General features: G+C 37.1%; 1 long non-coding RNA gene across 13 annotated transcripts in view; it reads left to right on the top strand.

Moving 5' to 3' along the window:
- Positions 1-25,280, top strand: part of LOC308195592 — a 266,452-nt gene that overhangs the window by 133,887 nt on the left and 107,285 nt on the right. For 8 of the 13 annotated variants that reach the window (XR_013951644.1, XR_013951645.1, XR_013951649.1 and 5 more), the window contains 6 exons: positions 5,110-5,331; positions 6,020-6,156; positions 7,372-7,459; positions 8,648-8,798; positions 10,034-10,148; positions 23,699-23,874. This is a non-coding gene — a long non-coding RNA (uncharacterized lncRNA). Of the gene's footprint in view, positions 1-4,664; positions 5,332-6,019; positions 6,157-7,371; positions 7,460-8,647; positions 8,799-10,004; positions 10,149-23,698; positions 23,875-25,280 lie in introns of those variants that run through there. The other 5 variants (XR_013951646.1, XR_013951647.1, XR_013951648.1 and 2 more) reach the window with 3 other exon arrangements.

Genomic DNA, 25,280 nt, shown 5'->3' with positions numbered 1-25,280 from the left:
AATGTCAAATAATCTTTCTGTTAAATTTCATGGAAATAATTTCCTCAATATATATTTCCTATAAAAGAGATGTGTGCAAACTAACAACTATTATTTCCATACTCTGCTTTTTTGAAAGTGTCATAAACCATACAGTTTCTAAGTTTTACTGAAGTCATTGGTATTAAGCAATGAATAACTTAAAGCTTGAATGTCTTTGAGAAATTGAGGCTTCTAACATCCTTTTCTAACTGTCATGATAAAACAGCTAATGAGGAAGCAAATCTGAGAAAGGGTGTGTGTATCTGAAGATCTGACATCTTTTTTTTCCAATAGTTATCATCTGATAAAAGAAAATATACTGCCTCTTCTAATAAATTTAGCCTAACATCACAGGTATTCTAATAAATAAATAAAACTTTTGGCAAAGGTATTATAAACACTGAAATATTGCTTACCCAAAGATAATGTGTGCAACACCAGTAACATGAATCACGTTAACAAAAGAATAATAGGTCAGCAAATTATCTCTTTCCACAGAGGTGATTTCATGCTGACTTGTTGGCACTATTGCTACTATGGACTCAGCCATTATTGGAGCATATTAGGGGTAAAAAGATGGATCAGGATAACAAACATCTATGACTTTTTCTCTACTGCAGTAGAAGAAAAAGCTTATTTTGCTATATTGTTCCACAGCATGTCAAAATCTTATAGAGTGGATCTTTAGTAACCCTCAAAAAGTCAAGAAAGGGATTCTCAGGTACACTTCTTACACCAAATCTGAGGCATCGCTTAAATGATATAGGAGCCTTTTTGTGGCATAGATCACACCTTCTTCTAGTAATGTAGGTTCCATTCAGGTGATTGTATTTCAGAGTGTTACAAGTCCGAAAACAGATTTCATATTTTGTTTACCCAGGATAGTTCATCTAAAATAATACTGACAAAATAACCTCCTGCTGGTGCAGTGAGTGTTGGAAGTTCTGACTGAGCCTCTCTGTGCCTGAGGAAGGTGAATCTCCACTCGTGCCTCTCAGGAAGAAAGGAGTAAAAGTGTTGTAGTGTGCTATAAGGCACAAATTGTAGCTCAGGCAGGCAAGATTGTCTTCCACTTGCAAAATCCTTCTATCTGTTCAAAGACTGTGATTCCGAGAAGAACAGTGAAAGATTATTCCTTTCTACCTGTTTCCCTCCTACCTTCGCAACCAGCAGGCAAGATTTCAAATGTTGTGTGTGTTTGCAACCGCCTTTTTCTGAGCAGCAGGTTAGTGTGATGGTCCATTGATTCTCAGAACAGTGAATTACACTCAATCATCTCAACTTCTTATCTTTAAAAATATTGCAGCCAGAAAATATTTAAGGTTTCTCATGCACTTCCTCAGTGCTGTATAATAATGCACTTAGAATTATTAAAATACATTTTGAATCATCTCTTTGGAAGGTGAGAAGAAATATAACACAATCCTTTATGTCAGGAAGCAGTATGCTGGGGCATCTTTGTGAGTATAGTTTTCAGAGTTGAACATGCCCTGTTTCTTCTTTTGTTTTTTGTTCTTGAGCTCAGATGGACTTGCTGTCTTCCCAGAGAAATCACAGCTGAGTTTCTCTTTCATGTTTGGCCAGACAATTTTTTCCTGTGAATTTTAAAAAATGGGCAAAACCGTGCTGATGCTCCAGATGCTGCTCAGAGCCTTTTGTTTTATCTCCCTACCTATTTATTACCATTGACTTCATTGGGAAGAGAGGAAACGAACCCTGTCTTTATACCAGATGCACTGGCTCTTAGCAAAGCAAAGAAAAAAGCAGAAGTTAGAATGAAACAAAATGTTCTGTAGCTCAGGAATGCATGGGCTGTCTTTTTCACTCACAGCATCTGAACTGTGCTCTTAAGCTTCTCTGCATCTCTATTTCTGTAATGGTTTTAATTGGCAGATACTAATACTTTCCTTCCCACAGGAGGAATATAAAGATTTTTCAATATTTCTAAAAAGCTTTGAAGAACAAAGTTGCCCCTGCAGAGCTGTCTGTTATTTCATTAGGAAAGTGCAGCAGGGCTGAAAAACTTACTGGTTTATTTTGCTGGCAGTTGGAATAATTTTTGCTGCTCACTGGAGAAAAAGTTGGTTTTCCTCCCTGTTTGATGGGCTGGATTGCCCTGTGAGCCTTGAACTTAAGCACACGGTGTGTGTGATGCACGAGCTGTACTAACAGCAGTTCTGCTGGACAAACTGCATGTTCTCTGCAGAGCCATTCCTGGCTCCCTATATGACCCATTCATTCTTGGCCTGTAACATCAGCAAATTAGGACGTGTCTGTACTAAGCCATGCAACAGGAAGATGAAGACAAGGCTCTAGTCTTTCCTTTTCCAGACTACTAGTCTGTTCTGGGGAAAGAGTTAAGCAACAATTCATATCTAACCATTCCTGCAGAGTGATGCACAAGCTCCACATATGGAAAACTTTATTAATATATTTATATGTGTGTACATATCTTCTTTTTTTACATCAAGAGATAATCCAGGTTATAATCAGAATCAAAGTGATTTGCAAATATCTTTTACCCATTTGTAATGGTGAAAATTACCACCTCAGTGAAATAGTGTCCCTAGAATTCCTGCTATAGGCTGTACTAGATAAGCTTGTATTTACTCATTCTTTCTTTGTTTTATGGAATTTTTGTGCAAACTTCATAGGTGTTTCTCATCATCATTAATCCAGACCTGGATCCATCAGCCAAACTAGCCATACTGGTTGGATTGGTGTCTACCTGGAAATATTTATCATAATTGCTCTGCGAGACATGAATGCTGCTACAGTTTTGCTTGTTTTGTACTTCAGGTAGTTGAAGATTATTACTTGGGTAGATGCAAGTGAAGAGTGTGAAGAAGCAGTGCAGAAGAATGTAGTACAGAAAAATATGCTAGCACATAGAGGTGCAAGCAGCTGTTGGTTTATGGATATGGAAAGGAGGCAGCACAGTTAACAAAAAGAGTTCTTCAAGGATAATACTGAAGGCAATTCTGATTGAGGGTAAACTTCAGATTAACATTTTGTGCTCATAGCTACCAATAGGCAGTAGTGAAGTGCCAGTGTTTAGAGACACCATCGTAAACCTTTTTCAATGGCAGTGGTTTAGTTAGTCCAAGAGGCTTTGGAGAATAATGATGCCACAGACCTGCTCAAGAGTTGAATATCGCTTTGCATCTAGTAAAAGGTACATACCAGTTGTGCCTGTACAGACAGTCTTATATTCTAGAGTTGTGCTCATCTGCCACCTCTCTGGACCGCTATACATGAGGCTAAAGGACTTACAGTGACAATAGTGATTATTCCATCTCTTGTGAGACTTTTTGTGTGGGAAATAAAATAAATGAATCTAGTTGCATGTGTTTTTTTTTTTTTCATGTTTCTGCATTCAATTACAGTATACATACTAATTTAGAAATTCAGTGTTCAAGAGACAGCAGCTTTTACCACAGCTTTCACCAGAACTGCAGTGTTGCAACAAAACAATGAGGTAGCATTTATTCTGCACTTCAGTATTTTTACTGAGCAAAGTATCAGAGCCTGCTTGCTCAGAGTAATGTCATGTTTTGGAGTTTGAGTAATGTTACCACATAAAAACATGCATTAACAATCTGTTAGCTTACGAGTGTGGAATAAGCAGAGATCCATTAGTATATTAACTCATATGCAGTAATAGCAAATAATTATTCATTATTGCGGTCTCTTTTTGACATTTCTGCTTCTGAATTTTTTAGTGGAAGTACACAATGTTCTCAGATATATTAGAGGTCTATTGAGGGATGTTCAGTTGGTATCAAGCTCTTAGAGCAAGCTGCTATTCTGGATTGTTTCCTAGTTAATCAGTGATTAATGAAAGCTACCATTTTCTATGTGAATTTGGAAGCTTTTGTTCTTGGCATTGTTGAAGTATGTAAATGTCTACCTCAGATAAAACATGACAGACAACACCTAAAATACAAGTGCTTTGTTCTGCTACCTGTCAGATCAAGAAGTAGTTCTGGATTCTTAAAGCTATGAATTTAATTTTAACAGGAGATGAACTGGCAAATGCTCTGTACTCAGTTCTTTTTTTGACATCCTCTTGTGTCATTTTGCATAATGAAGGGCATAAACAACATATATGTCAGTGTCATTGCTGAAAAATAATAGTGCATTTGTAACTAGAGACCTGCAGACTCTTTAAAGAAAACATTTTTTTTAAAAGCAAGTACACTTTTTTTTTTTTTTTAAATCAAATGACCTCATCAAAGTGCCCCACCACAGGTATGGCTGAGTATCTGAAACTTCAGGAGAAAGTATTTGTAGTTTGTTAATTACTTTTACTGGGTGAGATCCTGGGAGGTGATAAATTCTGGCAAGATTCTCCAAAATTAATGGGAATGGTGGGTACTTAACACTTTGTAGAATTTGACCCAGAGTCTGTGTGAACTGCCTCTTTTGACTGCTGGTAATTAAATGGTTATTCTTGCAATGGAACTGCAAGCTACGTTAATCATAGTGCTGCAAACATTACTGTGCAATTAATTCTTTTTCAAGGCTTTCAAAAGTAGCTCTTGAAGCTGACAGCTGCAGCCTGCAACGTATCAGGTGCCTTATATAGCAACTTTAATGAAAACTCACGTGAGTGTAAGGTCAGTTTCTCCACAGTATGTACTAATTAAATTTCCACTTTCCTTTAAAAAGCAGATCACATCTGGCCCGAAGACAGGAACCCGTTGTGCCAGACATGTAATGGAATAGGTGTTGTTTTGTACTTCTCATCTCTGAAAGATAATAACATGGAAAATTCATTCTCTTCTACTCCTTAGTAATCTTCCATCTGCTATTGTAGTTGTTTGTACAGCTGAAAACAAAAGCTAATCACAAACCTCTACTTTAAAAGAGTTTTTTTGTGAGCTTCCATGTCAACATTAGTTTATATAGGCGAGGTTGTTGAAGCAGAAGTGTTGCAAAGCAGTGTGGAACATGATTCAATGATATTTGCAAGATTGGGTTATTAATATTGCAGCATCCATGTGAACTAGTTGCTAGAAATTAGATTTATTTTTTTTTTATATATAGATATTTTCATAGCTTGTTGTCGACTTTAATATGTTTCAGGTGAGTCTTCTAGTTCTTTGGGAAGCAGTCTTTAAACCTGGAGCACAACATCAATATTTTTCTCTTGGAATTCAATCTGAACTTAAGGAAGAATTTGGCCAAGTGGATTTCTATTATTCCTTTCATGATGAAAAATTAGATATTTCTTTAGGCTGCGGTGAAGTCTTGGATATCTGCCTGTTCTGTGCATACCCCAAAATACACTTTCCCATTATATTGAAGGTAAATTAATTTACATGCCTTCTACTAATTCCTGCATGAGAATGCAATCTTTCTTGTCTTAAAGATGGACAGTAACATACAGGAATCTCATTGTGATGTTGAAGAAATTTCTAACTATGTTCTGGCATTTCTGACTGCAGTATAAGATCCCAGACTGTCTGAAGATTAGGAAAAATATCTTAAAAAGAAGTGGGGTATCTCGGCCCAGATAAACTCTAAACTGCGACTCAAGACATACGGAAGTCAGACATCTGAGATGAGCAATGTAGAGACACTATTTTTGTCATTTTTGGAATAGCATGTTTTCTAACCCACATCAGAACAAAACCTGCTTTTCTAATTTTGAAGGGGATGGGTAGAAGCCTGGCTGGAGGTGACATCACAGTTGTGCTCGTGGATCCTGGCATGTCAGTGCGAAAAACGCGTGTGTTCCAGACTTTTCATTCAGTAACATGCATGGCCAGACATCAGCCTGTGGAGGTGGAGGGAATGACTGTGTTAAGTCTTCACTCCTTTAAAATGCCATTAATTTCAGAAGGACAGAATTTCACTATAATACTCTCAAAGAAATAGAAATTACTGAAGAGAGGATGACAGCTGCAGAGGAAGCAGTCAATCCCTGTATTATTTTTTATGTAAAATGTACCTGATACTGTTCCTCATTTATCTTTGCTTTGTGTCTTAATAGGACCGAAGATAGTTATTTCTTTCAAGCTGTTTGTCAGAAAGGCGATTCCAAATGAACTTCCACGAAATTGAAGTTGATGAGCAGATTCCAAGATGAGCAGTATTACCATGGCTATACAACAGGCACACCATGACTGGGTGAGCATTTTCTCTTAAGGGTTGCAGAACACAGAAAAACTCTAGAAGAGCAGGCTGAAATAAAGAGTTGGTTTGATTGGCAAGAAACTGAGAGGAGTCTCTTCTTCAGGAAGAGAACAATGTTTCCAGATACCATATACTATGGTATACTGTTTGCTTACCTATCCCAAACTAGGGACCTTGAAATTTTGTATTCTAAGTAGTTAGTAAATACTGTCTTTCCTGAAAAAGCTGTCCTGTGTCACTGCAGAATGTTTTCTATTGCACACAAAACATGGGAGGGTTAATTCCTCTACATGAAAGAAGCCAAAGTGAGAACTAGGTTATATGCTGGGAATCCAGTCATAGTGTAACTGAGCAAGAAGTGTTCTTTTGCAAATAAAAAATAAAAAAAGAATGATGATAGATAGCTTTAAGCACTGGTGGGTAGATTGCTATATGGCTCTTTGAGATCAGCCAATTGCAAAAGCAGTATCAGCAAAATACTAGTTTAATGAGTCTGTTTTGTGAACAATTGGTGCTCTGGAAGGCAGTGATTTTCTTTCCTATTACTTTGTGTAAACATACTCTCATTCAGCAAGCCTAATTGAACTATGTGAATAGTTCCATTGAAAGTAATAAGATTAACCATGCTGGAAGCCAAGCACATTCTTAAATATCTTCCTAAGCAGTGACTGCAGAATTTAGTACAACACGGGCCCCAAGGAACCCTGAGTCATTTTGCTTTGCCATATTACCTCCAATGGAAAAAAATATGCACAGTAAATTACTAATTCTGGTAGATCTTGTTTCCCATGAATGTCATCCATAAGTTCTCAAAGTAACAAAATTTCATTTGCCTTTTGGATTTTGCTCCTCAACACACCCATCTCCTCCATTATTTTCTCTGTATTTTAAAATTAATTTCCAAGCTTGTAGTGAATTTTGTAGATAAAGCATTGTTTATTTATAGGTTACAGTAGAAACCAGTGTAAGGTATGTCCTGTGCGTTCTGATATGCACATACAAGTAAAATGAATGTGTTTTTACCTGTTAGTTGGGAAGATAAATAAACTTTTTACTCATCCAAAGGTATATTTTCCATAACTTTTGCCATAGAATATATGTGAATTTAATTTAAGATGTCAGTGTGGATAGTTTGTATCCTTTGGTAGAGAAATCTTCTGATCTCGATCTCTCCTATTCTTTTTAATCTTTTATCTATGTGCATGATAGAGGAGATTGCTCTGCAAAGAACAGACTCTTTGGAGAAATACCACAGAACCACTCATGTTGATGTGAAACACATGCTTTGCAGATGCAGGTAAGACAGAAAGTCTTTAAGTTGTCAGGCTTAGTGGAAGCTGGATACTTTTGGCTGTAGCCATTTCCTTTCAAATCTTAGTGGGTTTTTGTGTGTGTGTGTGTGTGTGAGAGAGAGAGAGCATTTTTGTTCTAATTTTGTTTCACATGCTTTGATCTGTTTCCTAATCTCACACTTAGGTTAATTTCATTTGTACTGTACTGACCATTTCATCAAGAGAAAATTTTATATGCATGTAAGGACTTCAGAGTTTTGGATTGTGCTGAAAAATTCTAGACGTGGAACTTCATGGGGATTGTCCTCTTCCTTATATGAACCACTGTAATAACAATGGTGTTCAGTAATACTGTACGTTACTCATACTTTCAGCAGGTATAGTCACAGAATCACAGAACCACAGTAAAGCTTTTAGTCTTTGCATATCTGCTAGATTTTCAAAAGAAAATATATACCTACTAAAATACAAGTCTCGGGGCTTAATGGAGCAATGAGGGCCATCAGCTTCATTCTATCTTTGAGGCCAGTTATCTTTGAGTATTCAGCAGTTTCCAACCTGGTGGACTGCGAGTCCCAGACTCAGGGGGTAAGGAAAGGGCATAAGATATTGAAAAATGATAACACACATTAAAAGGAAAAGACGCCCCTCTGTTTCTGGCAACATTTATATCTAAATATCATTTTTTATCACAAAAGAAAGAGATTATTAAAAACTTGTAATTGACTTGTAGTCCTGAAATCTATGCAAACCACTGCCTAAGCTGTACAATGTATATGCTTTTTAGATTAAATATGATTTTAAGTGAAAGGAAAGCCAGCAGCCAGTTGGAATTTGCATTTTGGCAGCTTCACATAAGAGTTACAGATCATGGTCTGGGCTGAGTTCTCCAGAGGAGACAGGCAGGGTCACGGTTTGTGATTTATTTAGTTTCATGACATTCTTTTAGCCACATGGAAAAAATTCTGATGTTCGTTGTGCTTCAGTGTTCCTTAATCTCACAGTGAAAGACATACCTAAGGAAACTTCTGCCCATATTAAGTGTAATATTTAACTGGCACACAAGCAATGTCTGAACAATTAATTTTGAGTCAGTAGAAGTTAGTCTATAGGAGAGAGAGAATATAATTTGCAACAAAGGTGTTCATGTCATCCTGAGAATGTTAAGTAGGAGTTCTATTTGGCACTTTCAGAGGTCTCCCAGTGGAAGACTAATGTTCACAATTCAACAAGATTGTTGATCATCAGTGAGAAGAGCCAGCAGAATATTTAAAGCTTTGAAAAAAAAAGTATTGAAGAGGAAGAGTTCCAGGAGCTCCATTTACTTAATCTATCCAATGAAAGGTAAAAGCGTGGTTCTATCATAATTATGTGAGAAATATAATAGTCTCATAATATATAAGAAATAAAATTTTCCTATGGAGGGCTTCCCAAAGTCTGTCAGACAAAAATAAAGTTGTGATGTTTGAAATTGACAAATTGAGAATCAGAAGATTAAATATTTTTACTAATTGGACCCATATTTACCAAGGATTGACATGGATTATGCTTCCCTGGAAACACCTTAAATCAAGAATAGATAATGCTTCATAAAGTATGAATTGCTTGAATGAGTTTTGACTTTGATTCAAATTGATACTCCTGTTCTTTCAATTTTTTTTATTCTTGACAATTAAGTAAGTGTTACAGGTTGGTCACAGTGTTTTGGCAATTAATACATGCTTGTTTTCCCATAGGACCTACTAGAATTTTAAAAGTCTACGTATAGAAACAATTAGCAAAACATTCCCTTTTCATACTTAGGAACCAAAACACAATTGCACACAGTTATCTCTATTCACCAGGGTATGCTAGATGTTTGACAATTTTAATTTAAAGTGGATTAAACATTTGTGTATTGTTTACAAATTAGGTTCTATAAAACATCCTGAGTACACGAAAATGACAGCGATTGATGTGAAGTAACATACACACACAATTAATGTGGCTGGCTGAATTGCTAATTACAGCATTGACATCTCATTTGCAATGAGATACTGCAGGTCTTTTGCAAAAAGAATTGGTAGTGTTGTCATGTAATTTCTCCATTTTCCTCAGCTTGTAGTTTGATGTCCTGTAGTTAAAGTTTGACTAAAGATTCGGTCTCACCTTGTAAAAGTCTCTTGCAATGTAAGAAAGGCCATAGGATAAAAACCAAAAGTCACCATTCAGCAAGAATTAACCCCCATTCCCTCCTCCATGCTTTCTCCTATCAAAGGAGATAAATTGTGCCACACTATTGTTTATTGTTCATTGTTTTACTAGCTACACTAGCATTCTTACCCTTTCTGCTTTCTTTCCCTGGCCCTCAGGAAAACTAAGTAGTGCTATTACAGTGGTAAATTATGCAGTAAATGCAGGAATTTGGCCTGAAAGGAAAGTGCATTTTCGATGTTACATTTTATAACATAAATTCTTATCTGGAAAAGGTAAAATGCTAAATTTCAGAAGCGAGGTTGTGGAGTGCCCCTTAAAACAGTAGTTACATGTAACAAATGCTTGGTTTGGCAGAAGCAGACTGACCAGATATGGTCTCACAGTTTTAGAGCATGTGAGTATCTCCTGGTTGAAGTAATCGGATTCTCTTGCCTGGCCACGTGTATACAAAGATCAGTCTGGATATTCAATGACCAGAGCAGGATTATTTCTTGCAAGGTGAGTAAATTTTGAAAGGGCTTTAAAAATAAATGCTGTGGTCTGGCATGTGCTGATTTAGTGGTGTGGGTAGAGAGGCAATCATAAGGAAGAAGGAACGCAGAATAGCACCGCTAACACTGAGAGTGGAACTAGAGGCTACAGGGTGAAAAAAAGTGACTGCGTGGAGCGTTCCCAGCGCTGCTGAGCTGCCACTGTTTGCCAACTGACTTCATGAATAAGGCAGCCAATGAGTACATACAAGGGGATGTATTCCCAGCAGTTTGAGCAGGCTTTGCCTAAAGCTTTTTCAGGAACAGAGACTCCATTTGTGCAAGGAAAGTGTCTCTTGGCTTAGGTGATTTCAGAGAGAGGTACATGCACACTTCTTGATACCATTCCACTCTTTATCTGTTAATGTAATTAATTTACAAGACTGATACATTATCTCTGCTCTGTGTGATCTGTTAGAGAGGACCAAAAAGGAGCTCACTCAAACCAAGCAGAGTCCAGAAATGTGTAGGAGTTAGACATGTGAGGAGACTTGGTAGAAGCACTGAGGAGGCTGAGTTATGCATGGATATCCTAAGGCAAAATCATATTTTTTACCTCCAGGAATAATGTAGTGTGCAGAGAGGACATCTGCATTCCCTCAGGCATTCTGCATACCTGCCCTGCTTGCAAGGAAGAAGATTCAAAAGCAAGCCCTACAAAATGACAATAGTAATTTATTATTTTTTTTTTTTTTTCAAAGGGTAGGAAGAAACTGCTTGGTATTTTGCATGCCTTATCTGAGATGTTTGGTTTCAATGAGAGCTGTAAATGTACATTACCAAGCAGAATACAGATACATTTTTTATCAGCATTTTTGTAGCTGGTAGCACTGCAAACTTACCTTGTAGAAGGATACTCTAGCTCGGGCAGCATCCTCAACTTGCATGCCTCAGTTAAATGGCTGAAATGACTTGGAATGAATGGGTAACCTCACTAGTAGATTAAAAATCAACCAAACAAATGAAACAATTCTGAGGGATCTCATTGAGGTTATTATAATTGAGAAAATAGTGTCAGTAGATGTTCAAGTTATTCCATGCCTTACTGGGTGGGAACACTGGGGGAAAGGAATTTTACCTTGTTAGAAATTATTCAAACAGTGGGGTGATGTGGTAACAGCACTATCACTCTGATTGCCCTGTTTGACTAAAAGATCCATCCCAAATGGAACCATGCTTTATACAGGAAACATTTGTGATGTCAGTCTCCCATGTCACATAACCTTCTACCTTTCAGGTTCATAAGTGACTTTGGTATTCGGAAGATACATCATTACTGTCTCTGACAGAATCTTTGTAACTTCAAAGTCTTTTGAGACAGAAAAGTAACTTGAAGTATTTATAACAGCTCAAACTTTGAAATAAGAACAGTGTCTAACAATTGTTATCCTTTACTGGTCTTTCTAATAAGATATTATATGACAGGAATACTAAATGCCTTCAGCTTAGCAAATGGACCTTTAATTCCTTCTTCAAAAGTATCTGGTTTACTCATTCTGGCAGCTAAAATGTGAAAATAGCTAGTAGTTCATATAGCCATATCAGTAAATAAGTCTTACTTTCCCTAATAGCCAGAGTCTGCCAGAAGAACTTGCCCTGTATACATCAATTCTTTTACTATCCTTATTAATAGCATAAGAAATGGAAATGCCATGGTGTTCAGTGAATTTTCTAGATTAAAATATATTTAGATAGCTGACACAGATGAGGGATTTACTAATGGCAGTAGAAGAAATACAAGACACAGAAACCCAAAAGTGTTTCTGAATAATTTTGTGCTTATTCAACTTTGTGTCCGGTCTTTCCCCAGGTAAAGTCCAGTGTTTTACAACCAAGCCTTTTGCTTGGCTTTGAGATTGGAGGCAGGAGGGTAAAGTACTTAGGTTTGCTGTCTAGAGACATAGATATTTTTAATGTGATAGACTGCCATATTCTAGCTCAAGTAGTGCATAGAGGCTCTGCTTTCCATACATTATTGTTGCTAAACATACAAAAGCCACTCAGGCCTGTCAGGGAATCACTACTTTTCTTGTTCATACTTTCACAGCAGTAACGCGTCTTTCTTTAATCCCTGTAGGGGATAATATTTTATGGCAGATTAGCTAACATGACATGCCTAATAAGTTACTAGGAAACTAGGTCTGTGGTTGGCAATATTTATGCAAAGCATGGTATGTGTTTATGATAATGAAAGCAACCAATGGTGGTTGGCCCACTGCAAGGGAAGTTACTGTAAGGCTAATGATGGATGAAGGTGGAAGGGATGATGTTTTAATAAGTAGAGCTGATTGCTTGATCTTTCCACTCCATGGAAGTGAAATGTTTTTCTGCTAGGGCCAGCAGACATTATTGGATGAAGTTTTCCTGGTAGAGGCATTTTATTTAGGTGATACAAGGAACACGAAAATAACAGTAGTAATAATAAGAAAAAATAAACAAACAAACAAACAAAAACACAGGAAATAAGTAAGTGATTTGCAAATAGCAGATGTGCTAGTGATTGTTCTTCATGTACTTTTTTTTTTTTTAAAAGACTTGTATGCATTACATGTATGCATTATATTATTAAGTTAGGCATTATACATTGGTTTAATGGGCCTAATTTTCCTAAGGGTTGTGTTAAAAATACATGCCATTGAGGATCACACTCCTTTGCTCTTTGAAAATAAGGCCTAATTGTGAAGAAAGACTATGGCCTAGGTCATTAACTGCTAAATCATACCTGTTTGCATCTGATAAGGAATCAACATATTTTATGGAAACAAAAGAAAAATTAACAAAATTTAAAATGATTAAATTATTAAAATTACTATAATAAAATGTATATTTATTAAACTATCAGTGTTGAAATATCATTATAAACTTAAGGTATTACTACAATTATTTTATATTGAGGTAATGCTCACACACAGCTTGATAAAGGATATTCCTGATTAGATTCTGGAAAAAGGGCATTTCTAATAGCAGGTTTTCTTGGGCTGCATCCTTTCTGCTAGAGAACAGATAAAAGTTTCCAAAGATTAAAAGTTTTGGGACAAGCAAATAGTAGGATGCAACAAAGAGGGCTGCTGTCTACCATCACCAGTACCACCTTCTCTGATAAAGAGACTAGGGGCCAGTATATAAGAATGATGGGGAAAGTGCTTCTATAATATGGCATTAAATAAAGCACTAGGTTCCAGCTGCAAACTTTGGTGAATAAAACAAATTTCCTTCATACAACAAAGATGAACCGTTAAGATGTGTATGCCAATGAAAAATGAACACTTGGGTGAACAGATTTATTCCTGAAAAGAATTTCCTTATACATTCTGTGTAATAGAAGAGAAATGAGAGACAGCACACTTCATCAAGCAGTATTAAAATATGTATTCATCTAGCTGGGAGTTTGAGATGTATTTTTATAATAGTTCTTCCAGTATTTTATCATTTTCCTATTGGCTGATTTCATTCGCCTAACAGGGTTAGACTTGATCTTTTTCTCTTAACAGGTTTTCTCTGTATAGTTTTGATTTGGAATAACTGGGATAGAGGAAAGTTTTTAACAGTTCTTTTTGTAAGTGGTATTTCTTTACAGATATTGTATTAATAGATATATAAAGATACTATTTTTATTAGGTCTATTCACCTAAAAGAACTGGAGGTGCACTTACTCAAACTATAAATTAAGTAGATTCAAGGACCAACTTTTCTTTCAGATTTTGGAGAATGACTGTTTTGGATAAGAAGAGTAAATGAGCCAGTGCATCTCACAGGAGAATGCGCTTAGCTACATGCTATGAGTAGCTATGTATATCCATACGTATAGTACTTTAGGTGTGTGTTTGATTCCCGTTGTCCTCAGTGAGCCAAAAGTGTATCCTGGTGTTTTGCTGAACTGAGCCCAGGTTCACTGAAGTATTTTTGCTCTGAGTTTCTGTTCAGGTTATAGATTTGAATTGATATTAAAAGGGGTAGGAGGTTAAGTATTTTGTAGAATCTGAACTATAATGCATTTTCTTATGAAAGCATTTCAGGGACCTTTTCTTAGTGAAGACAAAGTTGAAAGGAACACAAGGTATTCTCAGTGGAATGCCAGTAGGTATTAAAGAACCAAGTACCATTTCTTGTTTATAAACAGAAGATGGAGAACATTTCAAAGTTAAAAAGTAATTCTAAAGGTAAAAAATAAATATTTCTATTTTCTTTTTCCTAAAGTGCTAGTTCAGGTATAGATCAAAATTGCTTTGGGAGCAGAAAAAAACAATGGCTGCCTATAAAAAGCAAATACCTTTGCAACCCTGTTAAATGGATTTTTGAGAAATAGAGAAATGACGTACTTTCTCTGAGAATTCTCAGTTTGATGCTTAGCCAAGCCATTTCCATTTAACTTTTTTTTTTTTTTTTTTTTTTTAAGGAGCCATGATTAAAATAGTAACTAGAAAGGAGTGAAGAGTATTATCTTTCCTAAGGGAAGTGCTATGTCAACATTGTTTTCAAACTGAATTAAAGAAAAAAGTCCAAGTATCAAAACTTTTTGCTGAATGAAAGGTTTTAGGTTGAAAGTATTGGAATAAAAAGCCTTCAAATTGAAATGTCTTAATCTCCAAATTGGTGTCTAGAAGAGGGAGTTCTTCAGGTCAGGAGACATTTTGGCCAATTCATAACCAACAGGCTGCTGAAAGCTCTCCGTCAGGCAGAAGAGAACAGCTCTGAATCCAAATATTCTCAGTGGGTGCACATAAAACTGTGGTTTCTCAACAGAACTGAGACAGTAGAATCACCAAACAGAATTTTTGCTCAATAGTGACATTTTTTTTTTTTTTCCAGTGGGGTTACAACAGATTTGTCTTGGCAAATAAGACTTCCCTGTTGTTATTTGGAATAAAAACATGTAATTCACAAGGTGATTACTAACATCAAGCAAAAAACTGTGATAAATGCTTAAAGTCTTACTGTGAATCACTGGTTGTGTCACTGACTTTATCAAAAATGTTTTATAAACAGTCACTGTTAGGTTATAAAAGTTACGTAGGAACATTTTATTTTTGTCATGGTATGTTGGTGTTTAGACAAGTGGATCTGTATTTAAGCTGTGGTTGTGGGATGCACAGAGCATCAAGGCCTCCAGCAAAAGAGCCACTGCCAGTGCAGGTCTTTGTTGCTTTTGGGAGAAGACGCGGGCATGGTGCACTCGGCTGCCATCACCCACCTGCCTCCTGGCTGCTCTGAGGGGAGCGCCCAACCTCCCTCACGGGGGTGTGCAGCTAACACTGAGGGCTGCGAGCTCTGCAGCACTGAGAGCTACGACACTCGTACATCCTATGGTTTACATGCCCAGAGCAAGGAAACGGGTCTGTGCTATCACAACCGCAGGGCTGTGCTAGAGAGCGCGACAGAGCGGCAGCAGGTGAGCAAGCAGGCTGCCAGGCTGGGCCGGGGGCAAAGGGCAGCCTCGCGCTGCCCCTCAGGCGGGCACAAGGCGGTGCCATGGCTGGGCCCTGCCGCTGGGCGGCCATCGGGCAGCGGCCGTTGGGGCTGTGCCTGGCGCGTGCTTGCCTGAGGCGGTGCCACCCTGCCGTGTGCCCCTTCCCAGGGCGGCAGCAAGTCTGGGAGTAGGCAGCGAGCCTGACGGCTTTTTTGGCCAAGGGGCAGGCTGGCAGGCTTCCTGAGCTAGTATGTAATGGAGGCTTATGTATAAAGAGTGATTGGGAATTCGCCATAGGAACAGTTTGGGAAATAGTTTTGACTGCCCATTGAAGTGGGGTGCAGGTGGCTGAGCGAGGCAGCTTTCCACATGCCCTGAGGTGCCACGAGTTGTTGTAATTACTATGCGCGCTCTGGGTCTGCAAGGTTTCCTGTTAATAGATCCTTGCTGAAAAAAAAATAATGCAGTGTGCCACCTATTTTACACTGCTTCCTCCCTGCCCCCCGATTATTGGAAGCTAGAGGTAGGCTGTGGTTCAAAATTTGTTGCGAATTGCCCACTCCTAAGCTCTTCTGGCTGTAGCAGGGAGGCATACCTGTGAGACCTTGCAGGGGCAATGGTTGTGTCCTGCTGAGCCCTGCAGCCAGCAGTCCTGCTGCTGCGCTTTGTGGGCTGCCTTCTGCACTCAGCCTGGGGTGGAAACGTTGGGCTCTGTGCACTCCTCCCCAGTGCATTTTTCTTGGAAAAGGCAAGTTCCTTTGGTACACAAAACCTTGTAGTTAGCCTTCATAGCTAAGGCTATTACTTGGTCTGCATTCCTCTGTTGCACCATACAATCTGACAATTGCATGTATCTGGTAGCCAGATTGCTTGTTATTTTAATTAATGCTATTGGAATTATATGTATGAAATACAGCAGTGCTGCTTGGTTATACCTCTGGTAGCTGTTTCATGTCTTTGGAAAGACATGGTGGAGTTCAGGGCATCCATTGTAATCTGCTGCCATGCTGGGATTCAAGGCTCAAGATGTGTGCACATTGCATGGTGTGGAGTTGAACAGCCTGTAAGGAGGAGGGTGGTGAGAAGCTGAGCTGTCCCTATGGATGTGCCTGTGATAGGGAGAGAGGGAGACTTTTTAAAAAGAACTAGAGCAGTAACAAATTTTCTTGTAATTGTTACAATATCATCCTCTGTAGAGTTACTAAAAATAATATTTTTTTTTATTCTGGAATAAATATTTAACCTCATATTTGAGATGTGGTTTGAATGTGTTTCTATTCATGAGAGCTATCTCAATTTTATCTGCAGCATTAAAACAGAATAAAGATAGCAGCATCGTATTTTGCTGTAGCTGTGCAGGGAAACAGTCACTGTAGACAAAGGTCTCCCTCTGTAACAGTGGTTGTTCCTTCTGGTCTGCTCACCTGGAGATGATGAAAAGCTGCAGAAACAGCTATATATACTGCTTTTTGGCTGGACTACAATTTGTTGCCAGTAAGGGTTTTATGGGTATTGGAAAAAAGGTTGGTGATGAAAATAAGAGATGGAGGATTGGGCTTTTCTGTCTTCCTTTACAGAGAAATATATATGTTTTGTAACATTTCACATCACATTGCTTGTTTCTCTAGTCCATTTATTTTCCTCGAAGTGTGAAGTGTTGAACTGTTACCACGTAGTTGGGTAACAGGTTAGTTCCCATGGTTCTGCTGAATAAAGGAAACTGCAATGTTTATAGGTACAGCCTTGAGCAATTCACCGCTTACTGCAATTGTAACAAATGTAAAGTTAAGTGTATTTATGTAGTAATTTCCTTCCCCAAGCTTTTAAACTGATGGCGGGTTAGTTCTGGCCTTCTATTTTGTATATTCATACTTGACCCCTGATGTCAGCGTAAATCTACTTGTGTACATCATGTGTCTCTCTCTATATCAACTTGAATATATCTATATTGAAGCAATTCACTTAGTCATGGGTTCATTTGCTTTTCTCCTTCTTACGATTGTGTAAAATTTGTTCTGAGGTGTTTGGTCTGTCCTCTTAAGAAGGATTTAGTTGCAGAAATGTGTAAAGGGATCTGTGCAGTGTTGATGTATTTCGCGAGTACGGAACATGTGAAGAACATGCATGGGTTTTTGTCACCGACTGCCTAATCGGTTGTTTGTACGCCTCTTTCCTCAGAGGAGGCAGAGGTTCATTATGGTGATGTGTTCATGAACCAAGGACTACAATTACTTTTGAGAAGAATGTTGCTTTAATTAGGGGCTTTGGCTTCCAAAATGTGCGGTAAGTCAGATGTCAGAGTTAAGTGGAGTATAGATTTCTAGTGTGTTTATATTCTTTGGTAACTACTTAAGTGCTTGGCTTGCCCTCATGATTAATGTGAGGTTTCCTACCACACAATGAAACTTTGTACTGCAGAATAGCAGCATGTCTATGAGTAACTAGCTGAGGGACTGTATGTTACACCTTTGCTTAGCTTATGATAACTTTTTTAAGGTGACCGTACCCTTACTCAATCATACCATCAGTTTTGGTACTGAAACTAAACCATTCAGTTATTGTTATCTTGTTTTCATTCTGGTTTCTCTTGGTTTGTACATTGTAGTACTGAACACATTTAAGAGAATGAACATTTATTTTGGTAGCTGACTGGGAGCTGAAATTTTCTGGTTTTAAAAGACTTTTCTGTAATTCTCAAAGGCCATTCCAGCTCTGGGTAATCTCTTTAGTGCTGTGGATTTTCATCTATATTGGTATGCAGCACTTTGCGCAAATCCTGCTCAAACATTTTTTTCTTCATGTGATTGATTTAATCAAAAATGTTTGTGATGGACAGTGCACATTTTTCAGAGCAAATAACTAATGAAAAAACTGTGAAAAAGAAGCTATTTGTTAAAACAAAACAAAACAACAAAAACAAAAACAAACAAACAAAAACAACCAACCAGATCTTAACCTTGATTTTAACCTTGAGTGCTTAGTAGACAAGAAAGTGTAATGAAGTGTGAATACATTGTTACAAATTTGAGACTGACACCTATTGGAATTTGTCTTAGCTTCAATTATTGAATTATTGATAGCTATATTTTTATTTATTGGATTTTTATTAAGTTAGTTAAGCCAAAACATGTCCTTCTCTCTCTCTCTTTCTGTATTGGTCCCCACATTTGGAATTCTGTTGGCTTCCAGGACTAATGGTCCCCACGTTTATATGTGTCTGTTTCTTTAAACCCTATGAAAGTAGTTGTTGGAATAGTTTGAAACACAACAAAAACACTTGTCATTTGTTTTTTCTTACTAAAAGCTGTGTATGATAATATGTTGAAATGCAAGCCTTGACAGTTCAGGAAGGGCTGGAATCTTTTTGAATGGAAAGAAACAGAGTTTGAGAGCACTTTAGGAAGTGACAAATGCTTTATTTTTTTTAAATAGATGAAAAGTTTCTTTCTCCCAAAACATCTTTGGCAAGATCCTTCCAGGTGTTCTTACGGGGGTACTTGAGTACTGCTCTGCAGAAGTAGGAGCTCCATTGCAGATAACATTCAGCCTTCAATCTGAAAGGCACACACTGAAATTCTGGGTCTTATGCAGGAAAATATAATAGCCTACATCGATTTTTATGGGGCTGGACAGCTGCTCTGTCAGCACAGGGAAAAAGTTCCTCATACCACTCCATTTGTACTTGGCAGATCTCCATTTTGTGCGCTGTGGCATGACTATAAGGCTGTGCCAGGGATATTTATTTAAAAACAGCAACAACAAAACGCAGGTTGCTGCCAGATAGCATAATTAATGGATCTGCAGTAAAATAAACATATTTTCTTTCATCTCATGATGTATGATGGGAAGACTGCTGTATCTGTAATGTTAGAAAATGTGCTACTTTGGTTTTATCTCAGCTGTGCAGAAGGAAAAAAAATAATAAAAGGAAAGATGTGGCTTCATGTTTAGTTACCCATCAATCTTAGCTTCAGCTTGTGAATTTCACAAATTCTTGACTCTTTTTTTCTTCACCTCTTACTCTTACGGGAAGCTTTTGTTTTCACAAAAAGTATTGCTTCTTTTGCAAAGTAGTTTTATTGGTGTTTCATTTTCATCAAGTAGCACTTTTTGACCATGATTCTGTGACTATTTTGGGGAACCACAATAAATGGGAGCAATCTGGACAATGATTAAGCAGTCAAAATTGAACTATTTTGCTCTGACTCCTTCCTTGTTTTTTAGTTTACTTATCTTTCGTTTTTACTGTGAAGGAGGCATAAGTGGAAGGGAGATAGTGCTAGTGTATCAGACGTGTTTCTTCCTTTCAGAAAGGAACTTGACAGCTAATGCTGTGCAGTCTTGTCTCTGCAGTGTGTCTTAGAACCTGGTAGGAGAGCTTGGGCAGGATGGGTACTGATATTTTTCAGTATGAACACATAAATGACATGCATCTTGATGTTATCCATTTGTCAGAGCCCAGAGGTTCATGCGTTTTTCAAATGCTGTCACACTTGCTGGTTTGAATGAAAGAAGCCCTAAAGCAGGGAGGTTGTTTAAGTTGAAAAAATAATTGTGCAGTATGTCAGGATTTGCATGTAACCATGCTGCTAAGTTGTTTAGCAATGAATTAAAAAAGATGAGTTTGTGAAATGATACCACAAAACACGTGGCGATTTAATTATCTTAACCTTTATTCACGAGAAGGTTGTACCAAGCTAACTGTATAGTTACAGTAATACTAACCTCCCTGTTCTTATCCTTTCCGACTAGCCAGTCATGTTTGTGCATGCGTAGTCATCTGTGTTGTGAGCTAGTGAGGTTACAGTAACTGTTCTGTAGCAGTCAGGCTTTGCTTGTAGAAAGAAATGTTGTGTAAAGTATATTTTATATCAGCCATTATCATTGTGGTAATTATTGAGTTTAGTAGCAGTGTATCGGTGAAAAACACGTGTCCTGACTGGAGAAGTCGTACCAGTCCCAATTTGTAGGTGTAGACTGCTGTGTTCACGGAACTGCCCCTAGCACCTCCATGGCAGTTTTTGTTCAACATTTCACAGGCAACAAGTGGTTAACATGAGGATCTCAATTGTCTTGTTGCTGGTGCATGTCTTATTTATGTGTTAAAAATATGATATAAGAGTTTGTGTTCTGAGAATTACAGACTGTTCCTTTAGCTGAGGAAATGAATTATACTGCCCTGCACTGTTGCATTATGTATGTATTTGTTGCTTCAGGTAGGTTAGACTGTATTGCTGTATTATTATAAGAGCTTTTAGCACTTAAAACAAAATCTTTTAGTTCACTATTTCATTATTTAGAAAATAAATGCAATATCTTCTTCTTTAGAGAAAGAGGCCTAAACAAATATAAAACATGATACTTGTATTTTGTAGTTTTGTGATATTAATTCTCTGAATGCCTTAACATGCATATTGTTGGAAAGGTACTAACTTTACTGTTCTTGTCATCTATTACCTTAAAATTGAGAATCGTTGTTTTATTTTTATGGCAAACCTATTATGAGCTTATATAATATTATGTTTTTAATCAGATGATATTGCTTCAGATGATACTCCAGCTCAGTGGTAAGAGCTTGCTTTAGCTCAAATGATATTTTCCCAAAGCATGTATTAATGCATCCACTTATTCAAAGTCACTGTCACACTAAGAAGTGTAATTACAGACTGTATGGAGACTCTTGATAAGAAAATGGAAAAAAATGTATCAGCAAGATCAAAGAAGCACCTGAAGTTAATTATAAATTAGCACTCAAGTGTAGCCATCAAAATACTTTAATTATTACTGTAAATTAAAAAAAAATCCAGCATGATCTTGCATGTTAGTTAATTTTACTGCTAAGTCCTCTCATTGTATTCATTTACACCTAAAATAACTGAAAGATGAATTGTTTCCAGCCTAAGAGAAAGGTAATAGAGATACCATGTGTCAAAGCTTTCTACTTGTACAGGAAGGTCAGACATTTCAGATATTTTTCACATTGTCTGTGCCTCCATATTCCTACAATGAGGGTGATTAGAGAAACCCCATTGAAATAGGATGTATGATTGATGAATAAAACTGAATTATGCTGTTAAACTTACCTGCTACTAATGTGCTAGTTGTTTTTGTTTTTTTTTTCCCAAATCAAGAAGGTACATAAAGCCTTATTATCAAGTTAGTTTTGAAGACGTAGCCCATGAGAGAACAACTAGTACTGGCAACCAGAGAGGTGCATAGCGTTATCCAGTCTCTAGTGAAGGTCAGAGGGCTCAGAAGGTCATGAAGGGCTCAGAAGGGTCAGAAGGTTATGAGCCAACCCTTAGGTCAAGGCTTAGCAGTTGCTGTCTGATGCCATGGTACCTTCTCTAATGTAATTTGGAAAGCTCATGGACATACAAGGAGTGATGGTAACGGGGACAAAAGCTATTACTTTGTTTTGTTTTCTCTCTTTTTATAAAAGAGATTAAATCTTTGTCCATAAGGCGTGCTGTTATCCACACAGGCCCAATAGAAAGTGGAATAAATCCAAGCGATCTGGTTTAGAATCCAGCTTGTCAAGAAACAGAGGTATTTGGTAACTTTTTGTCGCCTACATATTCTAAAACTTTAGTTTTCTTTCAATTTAAAAAGCGTCTTTTTATACTTATGCTAAATGAATTACCCAAAAGGAATAATTTAGCTAATGAATTTGGGATTTTTTTTCTTGCTTCTGAATCTGTAAACAGGTTGTAATTAGAGACAGATGAAAGATTGTGGAGAAATCAAAAGATAATTTAATCTGTTCTTTACAACTGGTTGTCCAGTATAACTATTATTGGTGGTTTTGCTTTGTTTTGCTTTTAACTCTTACACATGAATTTCTATACACGAGATCAAATGAAAAGGGAAGCAAGGATGAATAGTAAAGGAATATGTAAAAAACATCTGGAATCTGAACTTCATTTTGATGAAAGATAGATCTATTTTGTCACAAGCAGTTCGTCAGTTATGTTACGGATTGACTGATTTGGAAAAGCTCGAAACCACTCAGGTAATCCAACCAGATTAGTGTCATTCCATACAGGAATTTATCATCTTTTCTGAGATGACCTATACTAGACATCCCAGAGTTTCCGCAGGAAACAGAGCAGCTCTTCTGTAGCTTCACCATTAGAAAACTTCTCCCAAAGTCCAAAATCAATCATTCATGTAGAAATTTCATCTCACTATTTTTTGTCATACCCACTGTACAGCTGGAAAAAAAGAGTTATTTTTTGCAGCATTTTTTTAAATACTTGAAGATAGTTATGTCCTCTAAACCTATTTTCTATAGGCTAAATGATGCTAGTTCTTTCAGTTTTTCTCAAAGAATCTGGTGTGTGGGTGTCCGTTCTTCATGTTATGTTCTGTTTTATTCCTGATCGATCTACTTGAAAAACATTAATAATGAGCAAATTATGAACCTAAATGCCTGCAAAATGAGAGAAATTTGACATCCTGAAAGTTTTCACAACTTCAGTGTCTTACAATAATTATTTCCTGTATTATTTGGGAGGCAAACAAGAAAAATGGTATTTCACTTAAGAAGGTATGATGAGAAGTTTTGATTTGAGACTCTGAAATTGCAAGTCTGCAGCAAAATTGAGGGCCAGCTTCTCTATTAATTCTGGAATATAGCTGTATAATGTGTAATGGGATATTATAGTGATAATATTGGAACATAGATGTAGCATATTCATTGGATAAGAACAGTTTTGAAACAATTTTTTTTTTAAAGCACTGATAGTGGAATCCTAACCGTTAACATCAAGTTAGTTCAGTTCTAATTTTGGTAAATGCTAGATTTTTCAGATATATTTAAATGTAGAATTAAGGGAAAGAAAAAATCAAGAAAATCTATAGCGCCTCTGCTTAAGAGGCATTTCCAAGATTCTGGTAAATGTATTTTGCTACTGCTTCAGAGATTGCTCTTTTGCTTTGATGTTGGTATTACAGCAGATTTGAAACAGGTAACATTTTCTAACAGATGTGGCCATTGAGTATGCAGAAACATTTCTCTGTTTTCATACACAGAAACAGTAGGAGAAATGGATTGAGAGTGTGATTACTTTAGTATGAGCTTTTGATCTTTCTTGTTATCTTTTTATCAGCCCTATGCTTCTCGAATGCAGCAAAGCTTTTTTACCACTATGGAAGGATCAGCTGTGGAAGCAGTACAATATCATCCAGTGTATCCTGACAAAAGGGGAAAGCTTGGCCAGTGTGACAGCTTATTGATCTTCAATTACAAGATGCAAGTTACTGCTGGAGTGTTTACAGAAGGGTTGTAAGTTTCTATCTAAACAGTGCATTTAAACTGATCTTCTACTATAGAATGTTCCCATGTGCTATTGGCAGTCAGCTGTTTCAAATGCATGTGCATGGAGTGCAACCTGAAATGCAGCATGCTGTAGGAGATGGTTAGATAGTCTAATGTATGCTCTTTTTAGGCTAGTATATCTGACCTTCTGACTTAACACACTCTCTTCTAGTCCTGATTTTATATTTTCAACTCAAGCAATCCCAGATAGTGGTGTACAATGTCATTAAGCTACGCCATAATACTCTTAACAAGCAATTGATGTGGAATCTTGAATCTGATGGAACCATATTGTAATGCAAACTGAACAATGTATATAATGTTAATTCTAAAAGCTGAGCTTAATTTTTGTTCTGTTTGACCAATGTTGCTAATAGAGAAAAACATTTTAATTTCTGTGGAACTGCTTATACACATTTTTAAAAGTCTCGTAACTCTATTACTTGTTCCTTGCTTTGATTTTGTTTCTGGCTGTTGCAACAACAGCGAAGATAAATTTTCCAAGTGCCCACCTGCTGGCTTCATGGATCACTTACAAAGTTGTCACTAGCAGATATCAGACTAGTCAACTGCAAAAATGCTGTAGATCAGAATGAGCTAGCTACTGCAGAAGATCTTGGTTTGATGACAGTCAACGTGAAAACTGATAGCTGCTAAAGTATGTGAACCGGAGTTCTCTCATTTATGCTAGCACAATACTCTTGCAAAGTGGTAGTCCAGTGTCCAACCACAATGAAATGGGATGAAAATCTCTCAACAATACTTGTGGTTTTTTTGTTGTTGTTGCTTCTTTATTTCCATGTAAATACTTTGCCATTCTGAAGAAATGGAGGCTAAGACGATTAATATTTCAAGCAGAAAATATTTTGTCATCTGCCTGACTTCACATCCCAAACTTGTGTGAAAGGATGGAAAGTAAATGAATTTGTTTGTGTGTCAATTGATTCACAATACATACTCAAATTTGTGGATTCTTGTATTTCAGAACTAAGCAAATAAACACCCTGAGGAAGGGCCTTCTCAATACGTCTCTTTAAATCTCTCACCATTTTTGATATCCCCAGGCTACGTATCTGTGTCATCGCTTTCGTTTTCAGTTTGTCTGCATCTATAAGTGTTTTATCGTTATATTGGCAATACAGGCATGGTTATTAAATATATATATATATATATATACACTATATATATATATAAAAAATAATAAGTTACTAAAATAAGATGTTTCTGAGGCACAAGATGTGCTGCTCATGGCATAAACAAGGATACTATACCAGTCTGTTGCTAGCTATTCCTTCTGTCTTCTCTGTTCTTAGGTCCTGTAAATTTTCTGTCTCTATATATTGTTTACTGGGGGGATTATTTTAATCAGACTC

The sequence above is a fragment of the Anser brachyrhynchus genome (genome assembly GCF_964034855.1).
Source record: "Anser brachyrhynchus genome assembly, chromosome: 5".
Lineage (NCBI taxonomy): Eukaryota > Metazoa > Chordata > Aves > Anseriformes > Anatidae > Anser > Anser brachyrhynchus.
The sequence above is the reverse complement of the archived record's forward strand: the minus strand, read 5'-3'. Positions and strand labels throughout refer to the sequence as shown.